Source organism: Sciurus vulgaris (assembly GCF_902686455.1).
Source record: "Sciurus vulgaris genome assembly, chromosome: 1".
In the NCBI taxonomy this organism is placed as follows: Eukaryota; Metazoa; Chordata; class Mammalia; order Rodentia; family Sciuridae; genus Sciurus; species Sciurus vulgaris.
This window is the reverse complement of record NC_136461.1, coordinates 190,630,442-190,654,316: the sequence shown is the minus strand read 5'-3', so window position 1 is coordinate 190,654,316 and position 23,875 is coordinate 190,630,442. Positions and strand designations below refer to the sequence as shown.

Below are 23,875 nucleotides of genomic sequence, written 5' to 3'. Positions count from 1 at the left end.
TCGCATGTGCAGTAAAATGGGAACATTTACTAGAGAAGCTAGGGATGATAAATGTGAGACTGGTGAAGGGAAATGGGGAGAAGGGGGAAGATCTTGCATGTATTTTTTACTGAATAGCCTAAACTTCAGTAATTACATATTTTCCCTTAGTCTCATTGACTAGAAGTGTCCAGTTCTAATCACAAGGATTAAAACCAGTGCCTGCGGGTACATAGTAAGTGCTCAATAATTATTTATTAACAAATGCCTTAAAATTGTATTCCTCTAATAGTACAGTTTGGGAGTTTAGTTCATTATTTTTATTGTTACTTTAATTTTGAAAGCAACCTAATAACTATTGTTGGGACAGTTTAAATGAAAGATTGGGTTAAGTCTGGATTTGATTCAGAGAGCATTTTTGATGACCTCGTTTTACCTGGGTTTCCATGGACATTCAGTATCACTGTTTGTCCATTACCTGAGTGTTTTGGTGTTGGGTTTGGGTCACTTGTATCTAATTCAGATGAGAGGGAACACCCAGGTTTGGTGCTTTTGGAAGTCGGAGTCGTGGTTAGCAGGCTGACGGCTGTGTGTGAGCTGAGATGATGTGTCCTTGTGGATTTCATTTGCTGGGCCCTGTCCATACAGTCTGTTTCTCACTCTCTTTTTTTCCATTCTTGTTCTGTGCACTTTCAACATCTGGCTGTTTTCCTGGAAGCTTGAAATATTGCTCACAAAAACACTTTATGCTTGAGAAAAGCCTTGAGGGTTTCTCCCTTGGTCCCCATTACTTTTGAAAATAAAGTGCATTTATTGGGGGGGAAAAAGACTTATTAACAGAAACTCTTGAGGTGGCGTTGGGTTAATTAAGAGCATTAAAGACCCTTCCCTTCTTTTCTCTTCCAAACTAACCATCGGGTTCCGCCTTTAGTCTTCTTATTAACGCTATTTTTCTAGTGAGCTGATTGTGTAGTTGGCTAAGATCATATCACTTCAGTATCTACAGGCATGCTGTTATCTGACAGAGTCCTGTGTGTGTTCTAAGGAAGTCCACTTCAACAGAAACATAGTTAAGTATCTTAACTTATCTGAACTGCATTGATATGCTTTCAAGTTTGAGCTGGAAGTCCACATTTTTATCTTTGAGGAATGGGCAAAGAGAGAAGGAAAAGAATGATCTCTTCCCCCCACCCCACTCCCTCTACCCCAAACCCTCCATTACATTTTTTATTAAAGTGCAAATATTCTCACATTCTTTGAAAGTCTGCATGCACCATTCAAATGACTCAAATGTTTCCACTGGATGTGTAACTAGGGCAGGGTTTTGCTCTTTCAAAAACATATTGGGGAACCTTGAGAAATGCATGTTTATGAACCACTCCTCAGAAGTGTGTGCATGCATGTATCTGCTCACACACACACACACACACACACACACACACACACACACACACACACCTGTCTCAGTCCACTCCCCAGAACTTTTCAAATAAAATTAGGAATCTGTTTGCAGGCATCACCCCCAGTACTGTCCATTCCTGATCAAAACATTGCATGGTACCTATTAAGAATTTTTCCTGTTTAAAATTTCAACAAATGTTCAGATTTTTTCATTCCACAACTACATTATTAGTGCATAGCAGAGTCTTGATGGACTAGTATCACATCCCTTGGCCTTCTAGGTGAGGAAACTGAGGCCAAGGCAGAGCAAGACTTGTACAGGAGCCTCATTTCCTGTTCCAGTGCTTGTCTCAGAGGGGAGGATCTGCCACTAAGGAAGAGTAGCCCTTGTGCTCTGGGCAGGGGCAGCAGGAATTCATTGCCATTCAAGGAGTTATTGGCTGTTTATTAGAGGCCCTGGCTTCTCTGTAGATGATTTAATTAAGTGACATCGTTTTGCTGTTTGAATCATTTGCAACTTTGTCAAAAGTAATGGATTTAACCAGTTCCTCTGCTTTTATCTCCATCTTTAGCCCTTTCTAAAAACAGCAATAATGAGGCGATGTTGAAAAGTCTTAAAACACACACACAGAATTTTCTGCTTTTAATATTTCTGTGGTTTCTCTGCACTTTTAAGCCTCTTCCCTTTGGTATGTATATAACTCCGGGTGACTGTTAACACAGTACTGTCATCGAGACACAAAGAAGGAGAACATGCCATGAACCACGTCTCCGGAACTGTCAGATGGTTCGAGTTTAAGAGGAAATTATGTCTGTGTTGTTACAGCCTGGGAAAAGTGAAACGGCATGTTTCAGACTTGCCACTTCATCTACTGGGAAGGAATAGCCCCTGTCGGTCATGGGACTGAATTCGCACCACACTTTCCAGTCCCCATCCAGAAGTGCCTTCCCCATGGAGCCAGGGGGTGTCTGGTGCCCACCCTGGGGTGTCCTCCCATGCCCAGGCCTCCACTTCCTCCCCTCTCCCCCTTTGGGAGTTGTATCCATTGGTAAGGAATGCCTGTCGCCTTACACTTGAGGATCGAAGGGCAAGAAAGCATCAGGAGCCTTGTTCTTTATTTTAAATACTTTCCTGAGTCATCTGTGCCTGCTCATAGGATGGTAGCTGGGTTCTTCCTGCAGTAGTAAGGGACTTCCATTTTTTCTTCCCTTTTTGCTTCTTTTATTTTTTTAAATCCATAGTTATCATTTGGGGACCTTTTTTGTGTCATCATTAATTAATAACCACGCTTCAAACAGATGCCAGAGCCTTGAATTATGTGTAAACATAGATACTTTAAAATTGTTTTGATTCACCTTTTAAATCCAATGCTTCTGTTCTTTGATAAGACTCCATCTTTAGGTGTGTTGTTTATTGTCATGCAAGAACCCAGCATGCTAGGGTACACTCTGAGTGGGCCCATGTCATAAGGAGATGCTGGCCTGCAGGGTGATAGGCTTGCTGGTATGAACTAAGAAGAAGTATAGGTTTCCCCTCTGCCCCGGATTCCTGATACAGAGCTGCTAAAACTCTTGTAATTTCCTGAATGATAGGGATGCTAGGAGCATCTTTTGTTCTGATATTTGGTCTTTGACCTGGGTTTCTGATACAGAGCTCCTAAAACCGTTGTCACTTCCTGAGTGATAAGATCGTAGTACACAGAGCTCTCAAATCTCTTGGAATTTCCTGGGTGGTAGGGGTGTCTTTTGTTCTCATGATCGAGTCCTGGTGGGCTCCTGGACAGTGTCAGGGTGGAGGCTGCTCACTTCTGGTGAGATTAGATTAGGAGAATCTTGGAAGGTGTGTGTGTAGAAATAAGGCTTCCAACATAGGCCTGGTTGGAGCTCAGTTTCATTCATTGCTTGTGGCTGTTAGTAGGGCAGGTATTCACCTGCACAAGGAGCAGAGTGTTAGGGAGCCCACAGCTGGCTCATTCCACAGTTCAGGACATGCACCAGATTCCTGTCATCTCAGCATACCAGTTTGGTTCACGAATGGATTCTTCTCACAGAGGCATGACAGCCATCGTATCAGGGCCTGGCAGTGCCTGGAGAAAACCTCCTGGCCTCTCCTAGGAGCAGGAGACCTTCCTGGTGCCCTTGGCTGACTTCCTGCAGCTTCTCTGCCTACATCCTTCACTGGGGAGCAGAAGAGCAGCACCACAAATGGCTAAACCATCAGGAGCCATCCTCTGGGAGGAGTCAGACCTGGACTGGGCCAGTCTCCCCTGAAGCAAAGAACATCTTAGAGAAGAGTAGTTGCTTGTAGAAAAGGAGGGAGGTAGCCGGAAATGAATGTTGGGGTGACAAGGTGACCACCACACCTGTTTCCTCAATTGTAAATGAGGATAATAGTAGCACTTAATGGGAGGATTGTGGCAATCAAATGAGTTAATGTGTATAAAGTCCCCAGGGCAGTGCCAGCCCCTGACAAACGTTCAGCGAATGAGAGCTACTATTAAGATATTGAAAGCATTATGATCTATTGGTTTTATAATGAATGTTAAAAACAGGAAAGTCAAACAGTTGCAGGAATGACTCATAGCACAGAACTGGAGCAAAGGCATCATTCAGTCTTGATGGTTTGGGGCTGGTCACCCGGCACATTGAGCCACAAGCACTGGAGGCGTTCAGGGTGGTACTCTGACCAGAAGTGTGACTGGATAAATATGAGATAGGCAGAGTGGAGACAGCAGGCAGCTGAAAGCACTCAGGGCCTTGGTGAGGCTGTGAGCTCTCATGGGATTCCCAGTCATGGGAGCAGAATGATCCTTTCCCCTAATCTGGGGTCCCAGCCTTTAGGGCAGATTCCCAGTCAGTACCAAAGACCAGTTTTCATGCATGGCAAGGTGACCCAGCACAGCCAGGCCCCCGATGCCTTTTTGAGGAGAGATTCAGGCAGTGGGTGTAGCGTGAGTGTGTGTGAACTTTTTGGGGCATATTTGGCCAAGTGGTAGCTGAGAAGCCAGCTGGGTTGGAACTCAAAGTAAGATAATCTACAAATCCCTGGAAGCCTCACGAAACAAAAGAGGAAATTGTTATTTGGGGCACAGTGGGAAAAGTGGGTGAAACGAAGAGAAGCAAATTAATGAAGATAATTAACACACTCACTTCTTTGCCAATATTAAAAGCTATTAAGTATCTGGTTTTCTAACCATATGACTCAGTCACTTGGTAAATACGGCTTGTAGTATGTCAGTGGATGAATAACCTTTATGTTACTATAAAATTGATGAATTTCTTTATTGCACATAGATTTGTCTTCTGTTCCTTTCTGTCTGACCTCTCCTAAGCCAGTGTAGAACTGAATGGAGGGGAGGGACATCAAGGCTGTATGGAGTTGATTTTGTTTTCCTTCTAAATTCGTAGGTTCCTTCAGGAAATTAGCATCCTCCTTTTTCTATCTCCACTCCTGACTGTTCAACAAGTGTACCAATTGTATCTTAAAAGTTATATGATGCTGGGCACAGTGGTGCACACCTGTAATCCCAGTGGCTCCAGAGGCTGAGGCAGGAGGATTGCGAGTTCAAAGCTAGCTTCAGCAAAAGCGAGGAGCTAAGCAACTCAGTGAGACCCTGTCTCTAAATAAATATAAAATAGGGTTGGGGATGTGGCTCAGTGGTTGAGTGCCCTAGAGTTCAATCCCTGGTACACCTCTCCCCCCAAAAAGCAATATGACACTAATTTTATATTTAAATAACATTTAAGCATTTTGTAATTTATCATCTGTACAACCAAGATGTATGTTACTTAATAAAGGTGATATGCATTGAAACAAAAATAAAAATAAAAAGAATTCTTTATGTTTGGTGTGTGCTGAGTTGACATCCTAGGATTATCACAACCCAAGTTCCATGGGTTGGAGCCACATTTGATGGATTGAGACTGATAATTCCTGACATTGATTTAATTTACTCTTATGTTGGGTAAGGTCCCAACCATCTAAACTAAGGGTCAGAAAACTTTTTTCTTTAATAAACCACATAGTAAATATTTTTTGTTTTGTGAGCCAAATGGTCTGTCACAACTATTCAGATTTCCCCTGGTAGCTTGAAAATAGCCTTAAATATCACATAAATGAATGTGCATGGCTCAGTTCCAACAGAACTATTTATGACACTGAAATTTGAATTTAGTATCTTTTTCTTCTCTGCCCCCTGCCAACCCATTGAAAAATGAAGAAAACATTCTTAACTTGTAGGCTGTACCAAAACAGGCTATGGACTGTAGGTAGACCTGTTGTGGACCAAGTCATCTGCCAAATGTGCTACCAGTTGAGAGAGAGCAGTCTATATGAAGAGAGTTTGTTTTTAAAACCAGGAGTGGGCAGACAAAAGACTTGCATGTAGTCTTTTGCATATACCTCTTCACACTCAGAGTTCCCTTGGGGTTTTTTTCCTTTTTCTTTTTTTTTTTGGGGGGGGGGGGGGACCAGGGATTGAACCAAGGAGTACTTAACCACTGAGCTACATCCCTAGCCTTTTTTGTATTTTATTTAGAATCAGGGTCTTGCTGAGTTACTTAGGGCTTCATTAAGTTGCTGAGGCTGACTTTGAACTCTCAATCCTCCTGCCTCAGCCTCCCGAGCTGCTGGGATTACAGATGTGCACCACTGCACCCAGCTCTCTTGGTTCTTGCTGTTGGTCTTTTCCTGTAGGCAGCAGGTAACCTGTGCGAGGGCAGTCATTGCTCATTTTCCTTATATTCTTGGGGTGCAGTTCATATGAGTGAATGAACAAATGAGTAAATGAATGGATAAAATGTGCGTGTTACCATGGGTGTTTGTGACTGCTGATATGCAAAGGAGGAGATATCTTTTGAGAAAAACACATGAACAGAAGTCTGGCCACACTGTTGCTGCTCTGCTGAGACCCTGAGCCTATTTCCTCACCTTCGTAAACAGACTTTGTATAACATCTGGAAGACAGACGAGTGAAAGGGGCTTTTCAAATAGCAAAGCATACACATCATTCTAGAAAAACTTCCATTTCTCTTGACTCCCTGTCACTAAAGTAGTTCACTTCTTCCTTTACATTGCTGGGTCATAATGATACTATCACATCTTATCTCTTCTTCCACTTTCTGCTTTTACAAGGACCTGATTAACCCTCAGAAAAAGTTTCCATATGGAAACGATCTCAAATAGGATTAGATTTTCAATCTAGGAGCCATTGTTGTATGTGTTCTGTAACTCTTATTTCTGACATTGATTTAATTTATTCTTATCTCAATTGAAGTCCAAAATTCAATAAGACTTTCCCCCAAATACAATGTGTCCCTTTGTTTAAAAGTACAGAGACCGTTTTTTTTTTTTTTTTTTATTTTAAATTTTTGTTTGTCCATGAATACAGTGTAGACAGCCAGTAAAAATCCTCATATTAAATATACAAGAAGGGATCACGGCCGGTGTAGTGACATAGAACTCCTGGCTAGTTCCCACTAAAACAATCAAGGTGAGGTTGTCCAATATCTTTGTGCACAATTCATGGTCCACCCACTTCAAGGTTCCAATATCCTGATTTTTTGACCTCCTATGCCTGTCTTTTCAATCCATCTCTTCCCCAGTGTGTTCATCCCTGATTTTATCAAGTTAAGCTGATTTAAGCTCTACAGGATCAATTTGGACTTCTCCATGATACTGGCACAAGACAGCTTTTCTTCCTATTGTGGCTACTTCCATTTAGCCGTTATGTTCTCATATTTTGACAAAGTAAAGGTTCATTGTGGCAGAAGCTTAAATAAACAGAAAGTGGACTCATACTCTATTTCCAGGAAAAATGGGAACAGTAGGCCTTATCTGATGTAATTAAAGTGTGTTGAACCCTGAACAGAGCACTCAGTGTAAATCCCCATTTGGCCCTTGCCATGAGCCTGCTCAGAGTCAGTTCTGTAAGATACCTGCTGGGTGGAAGGTCTGTGGCCTCTGTAAATACATGTAGCTCTTAGGGCAAGCCTTGTAGAAATTTCCTTACCAGTAATTTTAGAGGGATACTTAGATGCCATTTAATCTTATGTCTCTCTCTGAGCCCCAGTTATCTTGTCTATGAAAGGGTGTAATTTCATTCCCCATGTGGATTTAACGTTGGGCTTAAAAGAAGCAACTCAAGTAAAGTACTCAGCATTGTTTCTCAGATTAGCAGATGGATAAGAATGATTCTTCTTCTCTCTTTCCTTTTCCAATTATCTCTTGAAAAGTCTTGAAAAGTAAATGCTGTCTTTATGACCGGATTTTGTATTGTTGGGAAGTTTCTCTCATTTTATTACTTACATATAAAATAGTTGAACTCTGATCCTAATTTATTTTGTATATTTTCCCAAATGAATCACAATCAAGCCTAAATGAATAACTTCCAGATGTTTACAGAAATTCCCACCTTTATACTTGTGACATACACATACACACACACACACACACACACACACACACACACACACACAATGCTATCATAGAGTTACAGAATATAAAGATGTCACCCCATCTCTTTTGACCATTATTTTTCTCATGCTCTCAAGTATTTCTAATGCCCTGGGTGTGTAGGCTCATGATGGATCTTTTGGCTTCAAACAGGCATTTGATTTTCAGCCTAAATGTTACTTAATGATCTTCAGTTGCCTTTTCTTTTATTTGGCCTAATATTTCCTTAATTCTGAAGATGATTTTATAAACAAATTGCTAATATTTTAAAAACAGTAAATATTAGGAAATTGGGTATATGTGGAATCATTTGGTTCCGGAGTGACAGACTTTGGAATACTTGTCTCCCCTGGGGTTAGTAACTTGTGTCTTAAATACAGTCTTCAGATAGCATATATAGTTCAGGCCTCTCTACCTCTCCAGTTCCAAGTTGGAGTAGTCTTTCACTGAGGAATAATTTGTCTCTATTAATTGAGAACAAATGTGCATGGGTGTTTTAATTACACAGTAAATTAGGAGAATTTAAGACACAGAATATCTGAAAGCCAAGAATTCAAAACCAACAACTCAAAAAAACAACAACAAAAAAAGTAGATAAACAGGGAATAAATCCCAGCATAAGAATACAAGTAGTCCCCAAGATAAAGAAGGAAAAAAACAAGATCAAGACACATTACCAGGGTTTTGCTAAAGCTAAAGCTCCTTTCAGGCAGAATGATTCTGATTTATGGCTACTAGCCATTGTTGGCTGTACATGGCAGGAGGAAGAAACCACGTTCACAGGGTGGCTTTACCAAGTAGCCTTTTATGCCTTCAGTGAGAATGTGTATTGAAGTTAGAATGAATTTAAACTTTACAGAAAAATCCCCCAAAGCAAGTGTTCCATCTAGGTCCATGAACACTGTCATAGGGGCAAGATTGTGTGATTGACAGTTTACCTTGAGAAAGGTTCCAGAATTTTCCTCAGACTCTGTAGAGTTCATGCTCTTAAAATGTAGAATTTGAAAGCTGCTGCTTGAACAGTGTGGACATTTGTTGCCTTTGTTCTCTTGTCATTTAAGATTAACCAAAGTTGCCTTCTCATAAACTTATTGCTCTTTTTTTTTTAGGCAAGAAAGGTCAGAATGATATCCATCCCTCTTCCCCCACCCCTGTCTTTCTCTCTCTCTCTCTCTCTCTCTCTCTCTCTCTCTCTCTCTCTCTCTCTCTCTCTCTCTCTCTCTCTCTCTCTCTCTCTCTCTCTCTCTCCCTCCTCTCTCTTCACTGTGAATGGCAGAATGCTTTCACCAAATTTGGTGTTTTCTGGGAAGACCAACCTGTTAGTACTTCAGAGCATTCTTCTCTATCTCCTCTTAGCATAAAAGCATTTAGGTATCTCTTTTATTCTTTCTCTATTAAATTGTCCCTGCATATGAGTGTTGATTGTAAGCTACCTTAAGCCTTTTTTGGAAGCAGATTGGACATAAATAAAACACATGCCTCCCCATATTCTCAGTGCTGATGGACTGATTATAGGGAGGTGCAGACATTTGCTCTACTATCCCTGGGGGCAGAAAAATAGCCTCCAAGTGTTGGTTGTACTGATGGTGGTTGGAAAAAGTCCTCTTCAAATGAGAGGCCTGGGAGGGGAGGAGAGGGGACTTTGGCTGACCTCCAGAGTGAAACCGAGATAATTTCTGCCTTCCTGGTACAATTGAGGCTAATTACTTGGCTACAATCACTTTGACTGTCTTCAGTAGGGCTGGTTTTGGCCTTGCCTTTGCTTATCTTCTACCCCCAGTAGACTTTGAGCTCTCTAAGGATGGAGGCCATCGCTCACGTCCGGGTGATCATTTGCTCTTTGGGCACTGCTCTCCCCAGAGCAGGCAGGAATGAGATTCCAGTTAGTGATCAAGACACTAATCTCCCATGGTTGCGACTTTTGACTGTCACATCTGTAACCTTGACTTTGTCCTCCCTGTGAAGCACGCTGAAGTGAACCTCCTGGGGTTGTTTGTGACGAAAGCATCACTGACTTTAGGGGAAGTTTCAGAATTTAGTGATGATTTGTGTTTTAGCAGGACAACTTGCTCTGCCAGCACTGAAGAGATAAACATCCCCTCTCTAAATAGAGGTGATCAAGTTTAATTCACAGACCTAATCCCTGAAAATTATAGGATGCAGCTTGTGTGTTTTTCACATGCACATTATCTCAACAGAAATTAGTGGAAAGAAAGAAGAGGGTGACTTTGAATAAATGCCGAGTGTAACCCATGTCTTTGAGCCTGAAGTCAATGCTAGATCTTTAGGTCATGGTTGGAAATACTGTAGCTGGGTTGCAAGTGTATTTGCTCTCGCGAGTGGCTCACCTCCTAGTTTCTGTGGGTCACCCACATCTGTGCTTAATCATGCCTGCCTTTTGTCTCTCTTGAATCCTAAGTGGAATGAATAGCTCACTGTGGTCCCTTTTAACAAGACAGAACAGGTCTTTACCTCAGGCTTAGGAGTTGCCTTTATAACAATTCTTGGCTCAGGTAGCTCATATGTGCCTCCAAGATATGCCCCATAAATGTCATGAAACTGGCCTCAAAGCCATCCCCCTTTTCCTCTGTGAAATGCTGATGAAGCAATTGTGGAACAAGGAAGTGTTCTCAGGGAGCCAAAAGTCAATTCTTTCTGTTCTCCAAAACAAGTTTCACTTTCCCCAAAGAGGATGGTGGAAAATCCCTCAGCACAGTGCCAGGTGTCAGTCAGCGCCAATGGTGGAGCCACATGGGAACAGAAGTTCATAATTAAGGCTCTGTGGGCCTCTCACCCTCCTCTGGATCAATGCTTGTCGTCTGCTGAAACAGCCTCCCAGACGGCACCTGGTCCTCATGCCAAGGATCTGCTCCATTTGCTGATGGTGGTCGTGTCTGCTCTCTTGGCAGTGCTAAGCTATGTGCTGCCTCCTGTGGGTCATTCAACTCCCAATTGAGTCTCCGCAGGCCTTGGCCTGCCTGTACCTTCCTTTTTTGTGACCAACCTCAGGAACAGGCCCTGGAGGGTTCTAGGATTAAGCTCCAGAAAGCATTTATGTAGGACTTTACTGTGTGCTAAGTGCTTTATAGTCTCTTTTATTGGTTCTCCATTAGAGTGTTGACATAAAGTGAAAAAAATCATTACTCAGGTTTTAATGCCAAAAGGGAAACAGAGTCAGACACAAATTATACCTCACCAACAAGTCCAGATTAAAATGGATACTTTCTAAACTCCAATCATTCCTTTGATATTTGATTATAGTTTGCTTATCCATAATGTAGAAATTTTTGCACATCACCAATTTTCAAGTATTCTGTAGATGTAGAATTTCGTGGGCAAGTCCAGCATCATAAATAAATAACACAGAGCACCTCAATTAGAAGAGGAGGATGGAGTCAGGTGCGGTGGTGCCTTTCTGAAATGCCAGTGATTTGGGAGGCCAAGGCAGGAGTATCACAAGTTCAAGGCCAGCCTGGACAGCATACAGAGTCCGTGTCTCAAAATAAAAAAAACAAAGGACTCTAGTGTACCTCAGTGGTCGAGTGTCCTAGATTCAGTCCCCACTATTGGAGGAAAACAAAGAGGAGTGTAGGGTCCCCTGATCTATCACGCTTTGGCCTTTTCTTTCCAGATGGCCGTGGAGAGGGCTCCACAGAGTTCAGCTTGAGAAGAGCCAGCCTGGAAAATGACAGGGGTCTCCACATGCTAACATGGAACCTCAAGGAGAGGGGTGTTATGGTTTGGATCTTCAATGGCCCCGAAAAGCTCATGTTTTAAAGGCTTGGTCCTGGGCTGATGGTGCCACTGGCAGGGTTGACAGAACCTTTAGGAGGTGGGACCTTGTTGGAAGACATAGGTCGTCGCAGTTGTGCCCTTGAAGGGGTCACTGGGGCCTGGGGCCCCCACTCCCTTTGCTTCCCAGCCGTATGGGGAAGCAGCTTTGCTCCACCACACACTCCCACCATGACGCACCACCTCACCACAGGCCTGAGGCAATGGAGCCAAGCTCCCATGTGTAGAACTTCTGAAATGGTGAGCCCAAATATATCTTTCCTACTTTAAGTTGATTTTTTTCAGGTGTTTTGTCACAGTTATGGAAAGCTAAATAATACAGCCTGGTGATTTGATTGAGGAAAGGTAGAGGGAGCTGGGAACTCTGGCAATTAATACCTAGCTTTGCCAACTTGCTGTATGCTATTAGTTCTTAACCTCCCCAAGCCTCTGTTTTCTCAATAAAATGGGAACAATGAATGAAATCATCTGTTTTATAGCACTATACATGAGACCAGTCCATAGAGGTTCCCAGGAAGTTATGGTAATGTTCTTTTTTTATTGTTGTTTGTATAAAAAGCCAATAATAATTGTTATATTTTAAGTTTGGGAAATGAGGTTAAAAATAGAAAAAGTATCAGCAATAACTAGTTGCCTGTTCTTTTAATTCTTCCTTAGCAAGCATTTCAACCCAACCATGATCTATGGGTTTTTTTTTTTTTTTTTTTTTTTTTCAATTTAAAAATCATGGAATAGTTCTGCCTCAAAAATCTATCCTGTATGTCACTTCTAAGCAGTCTTTTTAAAAAAAAAATTAAAATTTTTAAATTTGTTCTAATCAGTTATACATGACAGTAGAATGCATCTTGACACATCATACAAAATGGAGTATAACTTCTCGTTCGTCTGGTTCTAACCAGTCTTATGTGTACATAGGGTCATAATGGGCAAAACTGTTATCTAATGAATTTTCTCTTATCTCAGTCAAGTGGGAATGAAATACCAAATCAGCTCTAAAGAGTGAAAAGAAAAGTCACTGAGTTCTGGGGCAACATTCTTACTGACTAGAGGGTATAGACTCCCTGCTCCCACTTTTCAAAGTTAAGGATATAGTTGGGGAGAAGCAACAAGTAAAAATCCCAGAACTTCTCGATCTCCTTTATTCCCATTATACAGAATGAAGAAGATTTCTGAGAAAGGCTTAGAACTGAATGCGTTGGTAAGTGATGGGGTAATTGTCCAGGGAGGAGGGGGTGAAACCCTATAGCTTGGTGAGGTTTGCAAGGGTCCCTGCTGGGGTTCCAGCATAGGTTACCTTTGCAGCAGGAACAGGGTGACGCTAGGGTGGGGGCATCACACCCTAGCTTTCCACTTCCTGGCCCAATGTCAGGAGGTTGTTTCCCATGACAAATTAGAGAACAAACACACACACACACACACACACACACACACACACACACTTATTACGCATGCAAGGAATATCAGCAGGAAAAATAAATAACATTCATAATCCCATCTCTCAGATTCTTATTGATTGCAGTTGTATGTTCATGTGCTTGATGCATGCTTCTCTCTTAATACACAGACACACGTACTTTCTTTTACAAGAATATCATCACCACTTTTGCCAGCAGTCTACCACAGGAGGTATTCTATTCTAGAAAATACATTTGTATAAACACCTTTTGGGGGGTATGTGGTGATACAGTGTTCCTTTCGTGGCACATTGACTATAATTTATCATGTTACTTATTGCTAGCCATTTAGTTGTTTGTAATATGCATTATTACAAACTGTCAAATTTCTCCACCAAAAGATTTCCCAATTCACCTTCCAGCTGTTTAGAAGAGTGTTTGCTAACTCCATTCTTGCCAATATCAGGAACTGCTTAAAGATTTAAATAAAACCACCTTTTAAAAACTTGCCTAAATAAATGCTTCCATAGAAAACACTTAATAAAGAAGAAAGTGGCCAGGGTTTCTGGTTAAACTGCTTAGGACTTCTGCATGAATATTGTCACATGTACACATTTAAATGAACTGCTGGGTAATGAGTTGGGGCTATTATATTTTAGTATACAAGTGTATATTGGCTAGATTATTTGTATAAGATTTTCTCATTCCAAACTCCAGATTGTGAAGTGTTCCAATATCCAAAACCTTTTCAGCCTCCAGCATCGTATTTATAGAAAACTCCACACTTGACCCCATGTCTTATGGCACAGTTAGAAAGCAAGAGCACCAAAAATATTGTGTAAAATTACCTTCAGGCTATATGTTCAGTTGCATAGGAAACATAAATGAATTTTGTGTTCAGACTTGAGTCCTGTCTCCAATATATGCCATTATGTATATGCAAGCATTCCAGAATTTCAAAAATTCTGAAATTGAAAACACTTCTGCTCAGAAGCATTTCAGATATGGCATATTCAACCTGTATCAGAAAAGATCCCTGAGAGTTTCTAGCTCAGTGGTCTCATGTTCCAATAATCACTGGGTCCAGGGAAGCCACAGATTTTTCCCAGCCTCTTCCCTGCTTTTAAAATTGGTTCCAATTACTTACACATGACAGCAGAATGCTTTTCAACTCATTGTAAACAAATGGATCACAACTTTTCATTTCTCTGATTATACACAATGCAGTCACACCATTCGTGTAATCTTACATGTACCTAGGATAATAATGTCCATCTTTTTCTTACCATCTTTCCCATCCCCCCTACTCCCCTATCCCTGATCTAAAGTTCCTCCATTCTTCCCTTGCTCCACCTGACTTCATTATGGATCAGCATCCACATATCAGAAAAAAAATTGACCTTTGGTTTTTGGGGACTGGCTTATTTCACTTAGCATGATATTCTCCGACTCCCACCCATTTATTTACCTGCAAATGCCATAATTTCATTCTTCTTTAAGACTGAGTAATATTCCACTGTGTATATATACCACAGTTTCTTTATCCATTCATCCATTGAAGGGCATCTAGGTTGGTTCTACAGTTTAGCAATTATGAATTGAGCTGCTATAAACATTGATGTGGCTGCATCACTGTAGTATGCTAATTTTAAGTCCTTTGGGTTTAGACCAAGGAGTGGGATAGCTGGGTCAAATGGTGGTTCCGTTCCAAGTTTTCTGAGGAATCTCCATACTGCTTTCCAGAGTGGTTGCACCAATTTGCAGTCCCACCAGCAATGTATGAGTGTTCCTTTTCCCCCACATCTTCGCCAACATTTATCGTTGCTTATATTCTTGATAATTGCCATTCTAACTGGAGTGAGATGAAATCTTAGAGCAGTTTTGATTTGCATTTCTCTAAGTGCTAGAGATATTGAACATTTTTTCATTTATTTGTTGATCGATTGTATCCCAGTATCCCTTGATTACTAAATCCCAGGGCTGGAAGAAGCCATCTGACTTTTTATCAAATGTAATTTTTATTATATTGGAATGCTCAGCAGCTCTTGCTGGATTGAATATAAGAATTTTCTCCTCATTTCCTCACTGTTGAAACTTTGGGATATAAAAGACAGGGCCACTCTGCCCTTGCCCTGCACCGTTGGGGACAACAAACCCTGGGAAGGGCCCCAAAGCTGTGGTGAACACATGGCTCACATATATAGGCAGTGTGTTTAGTGGCTGTGCACAGGGTATAGCAGGCTTGCAGAGAAAGGTGCTATTCATTTCAAGGTACAGACCTAATAGAAAGGGGGAATGTGGATCCAAATTTAAAGAGGTGAGGAATTGGGTTTCATGTTCAAATCGATGAGGTTGGGCATTGACAAGGCTAAGAAAGCAGCGTGAGGTGGTGAAAGGCTCATGGCCTTTGGGGCCAGATCTAACTGTGTGTATGTCCTGGCTTCTTGCACAGTTTATAGTCTCTGGACTGCAGTTGTCCCACCTGAAAATAGGACGATAAATGTGTATCCAAGTTGTAGCATTAAGATTATAGGATTAGCCCAGAGCCCGACAGAGGAAAGGGCAGGCAAAACCGGTGTGTAGCTCCGTGCTGACATTAGCAGGGTGGAGGGAGGGAATGTGGGGATGCTGCTCAACTGTTATTACATTTGACACACATGTTGTAGCTTGGATGGCATGAGGCTCAAAGTCATGATTTCTACCCTCTGCTTTAATTAAAAAATGAGTGGCACTTGAAGAAAAATGACAGTTTTGTGTTTGAAGTGTTTTGCAGGACCCATTCTGGAACAGCTGAGGTTTGAGCCTGAGGGTATAATTGGATATGAACAGAGCCCTTCTTTGCCAAGCTTCTTCAGAGCCCCTGTGAGCTGAAAAAGGGTCATTCGCAATCAACCTTCCTGTGCCGTATGTGGGAAAGGCCTCAGTTTGCTTCCTTAGCAATGGGTTTCAAGGCATGTTGCTCATTCTGCTCCTCTTTCTGCCCTCTTCCCACATCCTGTTTCCTCGGCTTTAGATCCAGCCTTTCTGGAGTTTGTCGGGACCACCAACTTTTTCCACAATGAGCCAAGCCCAAGCTTCTTGTTCCCCTGTATAGAAATAAAAAGATAGTAATTTATGAACTTTAATTTCTTTCCTCTTTATAATTGCCCAGAGGCTTTGTATTGCCTGAATGATAGCTCCAAACTTCTTAGCATGCCAGCTGGATCCCTGCACCTGACAGCCTCTCCACTTGACCCTCTCTTGCCTCCCTCTTAGGGAGGGTTCCCCAGAGGCCAGCCTGAGGTGAGGATTCTGCATGAGTGGTTTATTGAGCGTATTCTATACAGAAACCAGTTAAGGAATAAGGGAAGCTGGATAGAGCAAGGCCCATGAAGTGATCGGCTGGAAGGGCTAGAAGGCTAGCCTTGAGCCTCCTGTATCATTCAGTTCTTGGCATTAGCTCCTGGGTGGAGGAGGCGACTGCACAGGCACGTCCCCTAGAGGTGACACTACAAGGGCTCAGCTAACACAGCAGGTTGGGAATGATGGCCCTGTGCTGGTGTAAGGGATCCAAGCAGGGTACCAACAACTTCCACTATACACATAGGGCAGGCTTGTAATAATCCTTCACGACCCAGATTTCACCTTTGTGAAGTTTTCCCCAGACCAGAAGCCCTCATTCTGAATTAATGATGTTATTTCTGCTTCTTTACGCCTCATTATAAGGCCTTATCAATATCTACCTGGTTATCTTGGTGGATTGACTTAGCATTTGGCTCCTTGCTAGAATAATGAGTTTCTTGAGAGTACAGCATGTTTTAATTCACCTTTAAATAGCTACTCCCCAGACCCCAGGGCTGTCCCCATGTAGCTATTTAGTAAAGGTCGTTTGAATTGAAATGAGCTGTGACATCCTTCCAGACTGCCCAGTGCTTTGGCCCTACAAGATCATTCCTCCAAGGCTCCCTCACCTGGCAGGCTCTTTAGGAATGCTAGCTCAGCCTACTGCTCTTTTTTCCCCAGAATCCCATAACCACTGAGATTTTTCAACCTGCTTTCTGGATCTTCTTTCTGGCCTAGCATTTTCTTCTGCCTGCTTGCTTGATGTCACCCTACTCGATCTTACCAGGCAGCCTGCTGTCATCTGATACCTTCATGGGCTAGGCCCTGGGGAAGCTACATTGAAATAAGTACCGCTTCTTGGATGGTACTTGGGCTGCCACTAGGAATCTGGGAGATGGTAAATCCTGGCAGGTGTCATTGAATGCCACGACTTACCAGTGTTACTATGAAAATTGTCTGAAGGAAAACCAAGACATCTTTAGTAGGCCCAAGAATCATTTCAGGGGATTATAAAGGGCTACCACTTCCCAGTTTGGTCTAGAACTAGATTATGCAAGTTGCAGTCACTATCCAAGAGCTAATGGAATCCTTCATTCATTTATTCACTTACCCATCAATCTTTTGTTCCTTGTTTCCTATCTCTTGTGTGCTGGATAAGGGCAAAATGAGTAACAAGTGCTCTCTTCATTCAGGGAATTTACAATCAAAGAAAGGAGATGGGTTTGAGGCAGAGATGTGCCTAACTCATTCTTATCAAAGGCATAGTGGGATGCGCAGTGCAGGAAGAAGAAGGCATGGCATCAGTTAAGGGTTTAGTATCTAGGGGAGGAGGCCTGCCATAGAGTGTGAGCTTAGTAAATGCAAGGCTCTGGGTTTTGATCCTTAGCACAAAGAAAACAACGACAAAGGAATTTAGTATCTGAGGTTAAAGGGCCTTGAGTCAAATTCCAGCTCCATTTTTTTGTATCAGGTGTGAGATTTTAAGCAAATAGTTTAATTTTCTCAATTTCATTTTTCGTCTGTCAAATGAAAAGAACAATGGTATCCACCTCACAGGGTCAAATAAGATGGGTTAAAGATTCAATAAGATAATCTTTGTAAAATAAAAATTGGTACACAGCAATATGGGTTAGCAGATATTATAAATGTCTTATGGATAAGCCAATCAGTATGGGGTGCTGGCTTCTTCTTGGGCTAGGTGGCATTTGAGTGGGGTTAGAATGCTCAACGGGAGGAAAAGCTTGATCCCTCAGTCCAGCTATCCAGACCATTTGTATTTCCCAAATAAATTATACAACTAGCTGGGGTTATGAACGTTTGACAGGTTTCAGTTCCTCCCGAAAGATCTGATAGGGCAGATAGTGAGTGCTTAATAAATATTTCCTGAATCTCTTTGATCTAGAGACTCTGGAATACTTTTCCCTTTTTATGTGTTAACATTCATTTGTTTTAAAGAGTGCCAGGGTCTTTGGGTCCATTATTTAAAAATAATGACAAGTACCTCCTGTTGAAAGGTGTGGCGATTGACCCGCTCCTTTTCATCTTCCTAAAGAAAGGTAACTGCTTACCCTCTGGCACTTTTTGATGCTTTCACTTGAAAACAATGGTATGTTCTGGATTGTAGAGCTTTCCTGTAGACCTTGCTATGATGCTGGAATATTCTGTATCTGTACCATCTAGTACACCAGCCACAAGCCACACAGGGCTATCAAGCTCTCAAAGTATGCCTAATTTCACTAAGAAATTGAGTTTTTAGTTTTGTTTACTTTTAATTATTTTCATTTGAAGTAGTCCCCGGTGACTCAGGGCTGCCATACTGCATAACACAGCAGTCTGGAAACCACTTCGGACCCATAGAGGGAAAGTGTGAATGTGAAGTCTGGAGTTTGTGGACCCGTTGGGTGAGGGAGGTGTCTCCTGATGAAGCTTCTGATGCTGGGATCCCAGGGGGGAAGGACCACAAAACGAGCTGCCTGCTTTGGTCAGTATTGTTTTGGAGACTGTTCAGGCAGTCTGTGACTAGAGTAAGCTCCAAGAGTATTTGAAAAATACCAGGAGCCACAGGAAGTAACTGTCATCATCAGGCCCTACTAATAAACTAGAGATGACAGGGCCAGTATGCACGCTTTCCTGCATGCTGTCTCTCTGTCTCTTAATCCAGTGGTCTCTCTGCACTTGGTGCATAGGAGTGATTTTTCTTCCCAGTCTCAGACTTTAAACAAATGGGAAAATGTTCTGAAGCACATTGAGTTCAGGGGAAAACCTTGCAGCCTTTATTGTGCGTGAACAGCTAATGACAAGAGCTCACTTTGTGTCGTGGCTTCTGGCCTACAGCCAGTGTGTTTGCTTTGTGGGATGACTATCTCCAGGCCGGCAGAGTTCAGGAACAGGGAGGGGCAGTGTGCAGAGATAGACTTCATAAATCAGGACACTTCAGCCAGATTCCATTTGAATTGAATCTGGGCCAGGGGCAGGCATGCCATGGAGTGTGGAAGCTGACATTTTAATGATTTGATTAGTTTAGGAAGAATATTTTTATGGGTTGTGTCGTCGGGTGTATTAACAACTGAGTGAAGTTGTTATGTTATAATGGACTTCCAGTACCTACCTTGGCTGTGTACATTTGCAGTGATTTCAGCCCAAGACCCTAAAGGTAATCTCATGCAATCCTCTTAAAGAAACATTCTTTAATGACTAAAGCTGTTAATCATATTAAATGCACACAGCCACACTGGAAAAAAATTGCCAAACAAGCATAAATCTGAAAAAGGTTTTTGAATGAGCTTCGTGGGGTGTTTGGGGGAAAGGGGATGCTAGACAGGGAAAGTTTTTAACAAGGAGGAGAACATGAGGAGATGAAGGAGATGATAGTAGTGGTTACAGTAATGGCCCTGTTTATTGATCTCCTGTGTAGCAGGGGCAGGCTGTAGCTAATAGTGCCCCTGGTCAATCTTAGGGCACAGTCCAACTCCATGTAGTTTATAAACAACAGGGAGAATTTTTTGTCTCACCTTAAAAGAATTGAGGAGATAGATAGGTTAGGACCCTAACCCACAAAGGCTTATATTGTGCTTTTTTGGTTTGTAAATCAGCAATTGGATAATGTCAGCACTCCAGGTTGGACTTCTCTTTGAGCCTCTAGGCTTTCTCCAAATTTGGTATTTTTAGTGGCGTTTAATTGAGAAGTAAAAATGGCAGCAGCCCACACACTTCTTACCAATGAAGTTCTCTTGACTCACCAGTCAAGGTGCCTGGTTTGGGAGAGATCCCAAGTGGATTCCTGCAATGTCTGTGACAGTCCTATTTGGGAATTCTGGATCCACACCCTTAGAGATGTTCACTAAGAGCAACCCCTGACCCCAACCTACTCAGGAGACAGGGAGGAAAATTCTGATTCTCAGGTTTTTGTTCGTGAGTACGTGTGACCCCTGCCCCAGCCCACAACCCATTTTTTTTTTGTACATTCCAGGGGAAATAGGTTGTGGAGTTAGACCACCATTCTACCTGAGCAAACGTGGTATTTGTCCAGTTGTCCAAAGACAGAGATTTTGTTGGGATAATGGTCTGACTCGAAGGAGGAATGACGCACTCCTACTGAGGTGGTGTTTCCTAAGAGTAGCACCACAGGTTCTCCTGCCTGGGGTTCCTTCTTTCAAACCAGGAGCTTTGAACACAGCATTGTGCCAGAGGGTCTGGCTTTCCTCAAATCTTCTACCTGCCCCTAATAGTTAAGAGTCCAGTACATTGACAACCCAGGAACTCTCTGTACCTGTGATTGCCTGTGTTAAGGGACTGTTATAGAAGTCCAATAAATAAATAAATAAATAAATAAATAAAGCTATTATACACAAAATGACATCTTTGCGTTGGATTATTCAAAAAAGTTGAGTTCGGATGTCACACGAAAGCTGACTTGGCAGGTTTTTTGGAGAAAATGATTCACGTTTATGGGATGGAGGAGCGTGAGGGGGAGAGAGAAAGCCAGTGTGTATGGAGACGGGGAACCAGCCACAGAAGTGACAATATCAGCCCCTACCACTGCTGTGTGGTTTCTTGAGGGCTTACCGTGGGTGACCAGCCTCTTTAACCCCCATTATCATTTAATTCTCACCATATCCCAGGAAATGTGCAGGGCTTCATTTTCGAGATAAGGAAATCAAGGCAAAGAGAGGCCAGAGAGTGAGTAAGCAACAGGGTGATTTTGAAACCCCATCTGTTTGGATAGCCAGGTGCCCATGCCATCTCCCTCATGGTCCTCTGTAAGCTGTGTTGTGCTGACTCCTAAGGATTCTCTCAAACAGATGCATGACTAGGATCAATTCAGGGAGAAAAGTCTGGAAGGGCTTCGACTCCCAACCTCTGGTCTTAACCAGTTTGTATCCTGAGTTTCCGCATACCATTTTATTGGGATAAAAGCTTCTGTGCTTTAAAAAATAGATAAAAGAAGTTTGCACCGTGCCTGCTGGTACCACAGTGCCAGCCTCAGTGCCCGTGTGCATCGTGGAGGAGCTGGAGGGGGCAGCTCTGGGTTCTTTGAGCATCCAGCTAGCTGATTGCCTTTCATTCTGTAGCCAGAAGCTGAAAGGTAGGAGCCCTTTGAGGTGATACAGGGAAGCAAAGAGGGTCATCCAGATGAGAAGGAAGGGAAGGGAATGTGACAGCTTCTTGGAGGGCATTTCCCCAGTAGATGCTGCCTCCTGAGCTTTCACACTAGAGCTTAATGGGAAGTCACTTCCAGGTCTCAGTGGGAGCCCTGGGGACGCTTGCAACTCCCAGACAGATTTGTCCATACCTGCTTATTTCCATCCTTATAACGACAGCCATGTCCCACTCCATCCCTCAGCCTTTCTGGGGACTGCCTCCATGCCTTCCTGTAGGCAAGCAAAGGTCCTCTTCTTCCAGGGAAGACATTCACTGCTAAGCATCACCCGGAAACTGATGGGGACACGCGGAACCCACACGCACCAGGTGCTGCTCTTCCTGTGCATGGGGAAGGTGGGAGAGAAGGGGGAATTCTCAAAGTCTGCAGGTATGTCCCAGACCAAAGGGTTCCAGAACACTGCTGAAGTGGTGCATGCAGAAGTCACAACATGCTCCTGATGGGAGAGAGAACCTGGGTCTAGAATGTGAAGCAGGAGATGGGGTTTGACTGGTAGGATTATGGAAGTGGCTCCTGAGGTGGAGCCCTGAGGGGAGAGTCCACTGCTCTGCTCTGCCAACCCCCAGAGACCAAGGGCTGGCAGCTGGAAGTCACCAGGCCTGTGAGCAGGAGTCTGGACTCTGTCACTTGCAAACAAAGGAGGAAGAGGAATGTGATGGGCGGATGGAGAACAGTGTAGTGGACTGGGATGGTTGGAGGGACAGTTGTCCCAGTGCCTTACATTTCTTCCTTCATCTGTTCATTTAATGAATGATTATAATGCTTATAATATTAGGGCCAGACTCGGGACACATGGGGGCACAGCAGGAAATAAAACCAAGAAGGTTGTGGCACTCATGGGGCTAATATTCTAGTAGACAGAGAAACAGCAAACCAGCCAATACATAAATGAAAATATCCAAGAGTGCTGACATGGCAAAGCATTAATACAGGTTTACATATGCTAGAGAATGACGGGGTCATGGAGGCCAAGAGGCCTCTTTTAGGGGCACTTCTGGGGTGAAATGTCAGTATAGATTGAGACAGTCTTGTAAAGGTTGAGAAAGATGATATCACACCAAGAGAGAATGGTCTGTGCCTAGGCTCTGAGGCAGGCAAGAGCTTGGTATGTTCAAGGAGCAGCAACAGGGCCAGTAGAACTGGAGTTAGGTCAGTAAAGGGCAGAATTTTAAGTGTTAGGATTACATCCCAGCTGGGTGTCCTTGAGCAAGTTACTCAGCCTTTCTGTGCCCTTGCTGGCAGCTCATGGTTTCACAAACTGGATTTTGACTGTCCATGGACTTGAATCCAAGTCATCTTTCATTTTTATGTTTTCATTTTGATTATGAACTTAAGAACAATCTTAAAAGCAATTTCTGAATCGTCTTGATCATAGGAGAATGAGCAGAGCTGGGGGTTTCTTGCATCTGTGTGTTTACAGCTGGTGTGTGCCAAAATGAGGGTTCAGGAAATCAGATGATTTTCACAACAGTTTGAATAGGGAAAAAGGAGTGGAGAGTGAACCGGGTGAACCATCCCGGACAGTGAAGATGGGGTGGCTGCACACCGGAAACTGGGCAGCGCTCAGTACCATGAGTGTTTCGGGTGAGAGTTCCATTTAATGAGCCAGTGGCCACATCTGTAGGAATTAGTGTTAGCAGCCCTGAGCTTTTCTCTCCCCTGCTCCCAGACCCAGAAATTGGATTAGACACCATTTAATACAGCTTGCAGTGCCTCAAAACTAGTCTTATCTTCAGGTGAACAAAACGCTGTCTCAGATTTACCAAGTAAATCTGTAAAATCTGTTAAATTAGCCTGGAGGGATTGCTCCCTGGCTAACATGCGGTTAAGTTGAAGTCTAATTATCCTGAGCCGGCAAACAAACTTTGAAGTTGCTAATAACTTTCCTGTTCAACATGCTTATGTAAACAGACACTAACATTTTGAAGTTACAGCCCCCAAAAGCCTTAAGTGCAGATCCTGACCAGAGGCTCCATTTTTCTGCTGTGAAACTCAACATGGAGCACTGAATTTTAGTACAACACATGATTCCAAATTAACATAATTTAAATTTCTTTTCTTTAAAGAATATTTATTTGTGCATAATGAGTAACCTTTCAACAAAAATAAGTAAATGCATTCTCTTAATTTATTTTCCACGTGGGCACTTTCTTCTTCCTATGTGATTCTAATTACTTAAGTTTGTTATTTATTGCTCTAATTTACAGAGCACTTCAAGGGATGAAAAATCTAGACCCCAGAGAGGGTGAATGAAAAGCTTTCAGACTCCGGCCCCAATTGCAATAGGACCCTGAGGAATGAACTGTTATTGCAGTGATATCCCCATAAAGGAATATAGCTGAAGGATGCATTGATCTGACATGGCTGTGATAA

At 42.6% G+C, this 23,875-nt stretch overlaps 1 protein-coding gene across 1 annotated transcript in view; it reads left to right on the top strand.

Annotated features, from left to right (window-relative positions):
- The window catches only part of EXT1 (exostosin glycosyltransferase 1), a gene marked incomplete at its 5' end in the record, with an annotated part of 262,109 nt that overhangs the window by 128,089 nt on the left and 110,145 nt on the right, over positions 1–23,875 (top strand). The window lies entirely within an intron of this gene.